The following is an 8,769-nucleotide window of genomic DNA, read 5'->3' as shown; positions in this document are numbered from 1 at the left end:
ATTTTTCTAGAGACTTCAATAAAATTATGATATTTTAAAAAATTAGATTGTCATTTATATAATTCAAAAAAATTTTATTATTATTTTCCTACTTTTTTTAAGGGATAAGAATGATTTATATGTACATATGCACTTGTTAATGAGCATAATAGCAACTTCCCACTGATTCTCAATAATTTATTTCCTTGTCATTTTAGTATCTTTTATTTTGGGGTAACTTTTTATAACTTCTTTCCCTCCCTCCATGAATATTTGAAGAGATAATTGAAATATATAAGAATGGTATATTTCTTATTGTAACTTCCCTCTCATATTCTAAATAATTTCTTTGTATTTTTTTGTTCAAAAATAAATTTTTAAAACTTCGTTCTTTCTCTCCATATAAATACTTCAAAGATAATTATTGTCTCTATATATTTGCGTATATGCGTGGGGGTAATAAAATAACTCTTTCCTATTCCGGATAATTTCACCTTTTGTTTTTAATTTCTTCATATTGCCAATTATATATATATATATATATATCCAAACACACATGTGTATATGTGTTTATATATATATATATATATATTAGATTATTAAATTTGGACGAATAATGTTTTTGACAAATTTATCCATCGATCTTATTGTAATGTTTAACAAAATTATTACCTATATGCCTTCGGCTCCACAAGGACACAAAAATGCAAATTAAAGACGACAAAGATAGAATATTCTACCATAATCAATGCAATTATTTATTAATTAAAATAAATTAATCTAGTACCAAAAAAAAATTAATCTGGCCTGTTATTTTGTTTGTTTCGACTTTCAAGTTCTTGTTTGTTCCCAAAAAAATAATAATAATAAAGTTCTCGAATGCTCCTCTGTTATACTGATAAAATGAATTTATACCTTTTCATGTCGGTCGCAATCCCATCAAAGGTGAAATTATTTTTCAATTATAAAAATATCATTTTTACTTAGTTTATACAATAATGTATTACTGCATCTGTATTGTCACATTACTTTCTTAGGGTTCTTCATTTTTTGGCCTCTACATTACTTTCTTAAGTTTTTTTTTTGGCCACTACATTACTTTCTTAAGTTTTTTTTTTTGCCACTACATTACTTTTCTAAGTTTTTTTTATTTGTAAAATTATTCAAGGGAAGAATTTCAGTTAGGGCCCTCATGAGCAACAAATATGCAAAAAAGCTCAAAACAATATGAAATTCCTCTGCAGGCCCAAAGGCACCAATTGTAATTAAAATTTTCACTAAAATGACGTAAATGCTCTTGCATCTTTTTTTTTTTCCTAAAAAAACGGAGCTCTAGCAATCAAATTAATATTTACAAGTAATTATTTTGATATGACCAACAACCTCTTATTAAACATAGCCCATGAAAAGATTCTTGAAAAATAAATGTATAACATATATATTTTTAATTAAACATAATATTAATAATTTGTCAATATTGAGGGAACAAATTTATATTATATTTTTTATTTAACATAATATTAATAATTTTTCAATATTGAAGGAATAATTTATTAAAAAAATTGGACAAGATAGATTTTAAAAATTGACAACTTTTTTTAATATAGTATATATTATATTTTGTATTATACTATCAAATGGCTTTGGTAGTTCAATAGTGAACTACCTTTTGCACAACCAAAAAATCAAAAGTTTAAATCCTACCTTAGTCTTTTGAACTAAATTTGATTGTTGATGCTAAAGTTTTGGTGACTAGCGATGGCCAAATGGAGCTCTGGCGGCCAGCAATAGTGGCACTTTTTTAGATAAAAAAGAAAAGAAAAGAAAAGGAGACATGGGCATTTGCATTATTTCAGTAAAAAAATTTAATTACAATTAGGTTTTTTGAGCTTGTGGAGGAATTTTAAATTTTTTTGGGTCTTTTTTGCTTATTTGTTGCTTTTGAGGGCCTTAACTGAAATTTTTCTGATATCAGAAAAGCTGAGGCGATATCCTTCTAATTAATTTGTCATGAAAAATAATTTATTTTGATGCAATTTTGTTTAATTAAATTGAAGTAATTTTATTAGATGAAACGTGCACTAAGCCCATTCAAGAATTTCTCCACATTATGGAGGAGAACAGCAAGCCTATTTTAATTTAACCTTTTTTTCCCCTAATCGTTTACATATTTACTCTTTATTTTCTCTAATAGGCTGTGGATGTTCTAAAGCAGATTGTTCAGTGTGAACGGAGTGACGCAGTTTGGATTCCATTATTTGAAAAACAAATCAACACTAATGGAAAAGCAAATCTCTGTCTCTCCACTTTTCTTTTCCTTTTTTCTTTCGTACATAGTAAAAAGGCAATCGAATCATAGTTAAAAAGACACAAACGACAAGACAATTTCTAAAATCAAATCTGTCTCTTTTCACATGAGTAAATTAAGCTAAGCCATCATGAAATGGGAGATCTGGATCTCTTGTATATTTATACACGTGCAGATATGACATAATTTGTGTTCTTTTTTGTCATATATAACTTGATTTAAATTATTGAGAAAATCACAAATAATTAATCACCTCTCAATGTCTCAAATAACTAATGCCATGGTCTTTTTAGTTTTAACAATGATACTTTTACTAAAATGTCATTGTTTGAAATGCTAACTTAAAATTTATTAGTACTGAAATCACTTTAATTGAATTGAAAATTTAATTGAAGGAGTTTATGAAATCACGCTATTTGAGTTGGAAATTGAAAGAAATTGAAGAGGAAAAACATACCTTGAGTCGTTAATTCGCACGTACGTATGCAGGAACAAAGTTATATCGATCAAATTTTATTCGAATACACAGCAAATGCACTCTCTGAGAGAATGAGTTGTGAGAAGAAAATGAGTCAACTAGAAATTGAGAGCATTCAGTTTCTTCCTTCACACAGAGAACAATGAACCGACGGATAACTGCATTGCACCCATAACCACCTCTTATGGGAACATGCAGCAGTTTCTCTCCAATAGCTTATGGTTCAAATTTAAAGGTTGGAGAATATTATGTTTTACAACCCTGAGTAAATTGCATATTGAACCCATTTTTTTTCATATTTATCACAAGAGCCCCATTCTCCAATTTGGGCTTTTATATGGGCCTGATCCACCAATGGTGGATAACCTAACATCTCCCACTCACACTTGATAGAGAAGATAATGTCAGTCCTATCTCTTTCTCTTTCCTCTCTTCATACTAGGTGATTTACCGTGACCGCATAGGCTTGATGTCTTCATTTCAGTTGTTTGTACTAAGAAATCCTATTAAGGACTAGCACAAATAACCTTAAAATTAAATTTATTTTTGATTAAATTCGTGCCTTAATGTCCTAGATTTACTAATATATCCTTTTTTTCATTATGACTAATCTAATCCCTCTTAAGTCAGTCCAAGACTCAGATAGTCTCTCTTATATGCGTAGTATCCATACTTATGAATTCACAAATTATTTTATAAGGGACATGTCTTGAATACGAGCATAGATGTGTATATTTAAGATAATCTTCCTTTCACCCATATACCACTTTGATAGGAAACAGTCACTTTCCTAACATAAAACCTTTAGGTTGCATCAATCATGACCATAGGGTGTATGTTAAAGTAGCAGACACTGTAACATATCTCCATGATAATGTCAAAGTCAAAGGACATCAATGAAAGGATTTTTCCTTTCTGGGACTCACACAGCAATGAAGCAGGGATTTATTCACTTGCTTCCCATTACGATTCTTAAGCATATGTGGTATGAAACACATGTTATGGTGTTACTCTTGCTTGTAAGAGCATACGTCATTTTCATTTATTATTAGTACCATACAAACTTAAGTTTAGATATTTATTGTACCTAAACCCAAATTCTTCTTTTTTATTGATCTCACATGACGTCAATTTAGAAGAATTTGTTATTTGGCTATAGGTATCATGGATATGGGGATCCATGACTCGATCCAAGTATGCTTACGGATCTCATCTCGACTTGCTCTTTGATCGAGGTGACATATGATTTGTGTTTCTTTTCTACCATATCAACATTTTTTTTGTTGCCTTGTTAGTAAACACTAATGTCTCATCTTTGATTTCAACATCAAAGGTAGTTGCTCGTATGAGAGAGTCAACCTTATCAACCTGTACGATATACTAGACATTATATGTTCTCAATTGTACGCATGTGGAAGTAATGAAGATTCTCATTAATATAACTAATATATTACATCAAGTCAATCTAGCCATGCCAAGAGCCCTTATATGTTTCTCAAATATCTCCTTGATTATAGGTTTTGCTAGGGGATCTGCTATCATACATTTCGTGGAAATGTATTGAACAGTAATAACCTTTTGCGTTATATAATCCCTTACAAAATTGTACTCAATGTCTATGTGCTTGGTTTTGCTATGATATTTAGGATCTTTGGTATAGGCTATGGCTACAGTGTTGTCAAAATGAATTAACACTAGATTTGTACTTTCATTTCCAAACCTAAGATGTTCTATAAATCTCTTAAGCCATATAGCCTCTTGCACTGCTACAGTACATGCTAGAAACTCAACTTCCATACAGTGTAAGGCAATGTATGTCTGCTTCTTGCTACTTCAACAAATGGCCTCATTGTTTAGCAAGAAAGTATAGCCTGAAGTTGATCTTCGTTCATCTTCATCTCTGTCTAAATCTGCAGCGGAGTATCTTGTCAAGCATAGATCACTTTCTTGATAACATAGTGCATAGTCAATAGTACCCTTTAAGTATCTTAAGATCCTCTTTACAGCCTTCCAATGTCCTTCTCTGGGGTTGGATTGGTAGCGACTCATAAGTCTTATGGCATAACAAATATCTGGTCTTGTACATATCATTATATACATCAAACTTTTGATTGCACTGGCATACAAAACTCTTTTCATTTTCCTTTTGGCTATCTCAGTTTTAAGACCCATAACAGGACTAAGCTTCATACCTGAAGCTACTGGGGTATCCATGAGTTTACAATCTTTCATATTAAAACACTCAAGAATTTTCCTTATATAGTTCTCTTGTGATGCATAAATAAGCTTCTTAAAGTGATTTCTATGAATTTTAACTCCAAGAATGTATTTTGCTTCACCCATGTCTTTCATTTCAAAATTCGACGAAAGCCATTCTTTAATAGCGATTATCAAATCCAGACTATTTTCGACTAGTAAAATATCATCCACATAAAGAGATAATATTACAAAGTTCTTGTTGAACCTCTTGATGTAAACACAGTAGTTTTCCTCAATCATTTAGAAGTTATATGAGGTTATTGCTCTGTGAAACCTCAAATACCACTGTTTGGATGATTGTTTTAGTTTATAAATTGATCTATTTAATTTACATACTTTATCTTCTTTTCCTTTTTCAATAAAACCTACTGGCTGTTGCATATAAATTTCTTCATCCAAATCACCATTTAGAAAAGTAGTCTTTACATCCATTTGGTGCAACTCTAAGTCTAGGCTATTTACTATTGCCAAGATCGATCTAATAGAATTGAAGCGTACAACAGGAGAAAATGTATCCTCATAATTTATTCCCTCTTGTTGTGTATACCCTTTTGCTACTAAGTGAGCCTTGTATTTATCAATTGATCCATCCACTTTTCTTTTGATTTTGAGAACCCACTTGTTCCCAATAATCTTTCGGCCACGTGGTAAATCAACTAATTTTCATACTTTGTTAGTCCTCATAGAATTCATTTCTTCATCCATTGCTTTCTTCCACTTATCCTTAGCAGGTCCTGATAAAGCTTCATTTACAGAACGTGGCTTATCATCATCTAGAGGAGTTACCACCAATGCTTCACCCTCAATTTGGAAGCGTCTTTTTGGCACATTTTCTCTATTTCTTTTTCGAAGTGGGGTCTCTTATGAATTTTGATTTTTTTTAGGTCTTCTGGAAGACCTTTTAGAGCTCCCAGTTAAATTAACATTTTGCAATGATTTAGGCCTTTTTATATGTTTTATATTATGCTACCCTCATGTCTTGTAAAGAGATATAGCTCGATCAATTTCTCTCTTGCTAGGAAACTCATTTTCTAAAAATGTGATATTCCTAGATTCAAATTCAGTTACAATTCCATCATCATTTTCACCAATGAAAATATAACCCTTTGATTGCTCAGAGTATCTTATAAAGATACATTTCTTTCCTCTTGACCTAATTTTCCATATTTATGAAAATCATCATGGACATATACAGCTGACCTCTATGGTCTTAAGATATTTAAATCCAGTTTACATTTTGTCCATAACTTATAGGGTGTGGAAGTAACTAATTTTGAGGGCACGCGATTAAGTATGAAGGCTGCAGTCAGTAAAGCGTCCCCCCAATACGAGATTGGAAGATTTACTTATGCCATCATTGACCTAATCATGTCTAGAAGAGTCTTATTTCTTCTTTCAGCAACTCCATTCTGTTGCGGAGTGCCAGGAATAGTTAGTTGTCTAATTATTACTTTTTTAATAGAGTTCTTTAAATTAATCAGACAAGTATTCACGTCCTCGGTCAGTTCATAATGCTTTAATTTTATTGTCCATGTGATTTTCAACCTCATTAATGTATCGTCTAAAGCACTCAAGAGCTTCAAACTTTTGTGATATCAAATAGACATGACTAAAATGTGAAAAATCATCGATAAAGGTAATAAAATATCAAGCTCCGTGTTTTGCCCTTATACTCATAGGACCACATATATCAGAATGGATTAATTGTAATGGATTTTTAGCCCTAATACTTTTACCAAAAGGTTTTCTAGTTGCTTTATCAGCTAGACAATTTTCACATAAGGACATTTCCATGTTTGTAATTGGACCTAACATTCCTTCTTTAGCTAGCTTAATCATTCTATTTTGATTAATATACCCTAAACTAGCATGCCAAATATTCATATCAATATTATTGGAAGAGGTGGTAAAGCAATCATGAAAATGAATTTGGTCAACAATATCCATTATAAAGAACCTTTTTGAAAGAAAAGCATAACTATAAAAAGTTAAATTGTACATAATGTCAACAATCTTGTCATGAAAATTAATTACAAACCCAAATTTTAAAAGGCAAGCAATTGAAATTAAGTTCCGTCGGATGTCCAGTGCATATAAAATATTGTGGAGAATTATGGTTTTTCCATATCGCAAGATCAACTTGCAAGTTCCTATGCCTTTTACCTCGATCCTCACGTTGTTGCCAACGTAAAGCCACTTGTTTTGATTCGGCAACCAACGGTACTCTATGAAGGATCTACAATCCTTGCTTACGTGGTCTGTGGAGCCTAAGTCTACAATCCAAGAAGAGGAAATAATTTCTGTTAGAAAAACATTACGGGGAACATAAAAAAATGTGAATTTACATAATTAACAAGTACTTGATCACATCCACTTTGCTCAGGACAATCCTTAACAAAATGGCCCATCTTTTGACAGGCAAAACATTTGACCTTTTTAAGGTTAATTCTCTTTTTGCCGTTCTTCTTGCCCTTTTTCTTAAAAGGGTGTTTGTCCTTCTTTACTCTAGCGCCACTCTTATTATCCTTTTTATGTTACTTCTTGCCTCTCTTGGGCTTAGAATTTGAAGGACTGCCTTTCTCGATAAGGTAAGTCTGTCTAGATGACTTATAAGCCTCCAGACATTCAGCCTCTAGCTCTAGGTGTTTAGCCACATCATTAAAGTTAACAATGTTTTTATTGCGGGTTAGGTTAACTTTCATATGCTCTCAGCTGTGTGGGAGTGATCTGATTATAGCCTGTACTTGCTGTTCATCAGAAAGATTGTGCCTAGCTTCTTTAAGTTCACTGATCATGTTGGCCATCTCTCTAAGGTGCTACCACATGGGAGTATTTGGCTTTAGTTTATAAGTGTCGAATTTAATTGTAAGCCTTCTCATTTTGGTGGTTGAGGTACTACTAAATTTTTCTTTTAAGGTAGCCCACATGGCTTGGGTAGTGGAGTGCTTTTCAAATTCGCACATCAGATCATCTGCCATAGCACTTAGAAGTGTTATTTGTGCAATGCTATTTTTTTATTTCCATGCCTCAAATGCCTCTTGGTCTCTCTTATGTTGAGCCGAGTTTCTTGCCTCAGGCTCGGCCATGACTTTAGTCAATGGCTCAATAGCATCTTGTTCTTTCAAAATATATGACACCTTACAGTGCCAGATATCCTAGTTATCCCCATTTAATTTGTCGGCCTTATTCAATTCAACGATAATGCTTTTTGTTGCCATTCTTAGTTCTAAGATGAAATTATCCTACATTAATAGTTTTCTATATTAAACCAAGAATAAAATACTTATAAGAAACATATAATGTCTTATATTTATATTATTCTTTATTAGAGTGATAACAACTCTATTAGGTCAACAATCAAGAGGCTACATTTGTATCTCCCATCACATTGATTCTAATAAAATTACTATCGTCTATAAAGAATTTTATAAATATTTTAATTGTTACATATAGCTAATAAATGATTTATCACTTTAGAGCTCTCACTCAAATAAAGTATATATAAAGCAATAAAACATAAAATAACATGCTTCATATATTTCATAAATCATCAAGGTCTTAATACAGTATAAAAACAAATTCTTGGAAAAACAGAACAATGCTTAAGGCACAGACCTAAAAAGACAACTCTTAATGATGTCTTTATATTTTTCTCGTACTTTCATCTCCTTGATAGCTCTATTCCATAGAGGATTTCTAGAGTACGACTTGTTTCGCATGTTATGTTGCACAAACTCCTTCCTAA

The sequence above is a fragment of the Prosopis cineraria genome, unplaced genomic scaffold (assembly GCF_029017545.1).
Source record: "Prosopis cineraria cultivar Desert tree isolate PC_DT_omini unplaced genomic scaffold, ASM2901754v1 PC11, whole genome shotgun sequence".
Taxonomy (NCBI): domain Eukaryota; kingdom Viridiplantae; phylum Streptophyta; class Magnoliopsida; order Fabales; family Fabaceae; genus Prosopis; species Prosopis cineraria.
The sequence above is the reverse complement of the archived record's forward strand: the minus strand, read 5'-3'. Positions refer to the sequence as shown.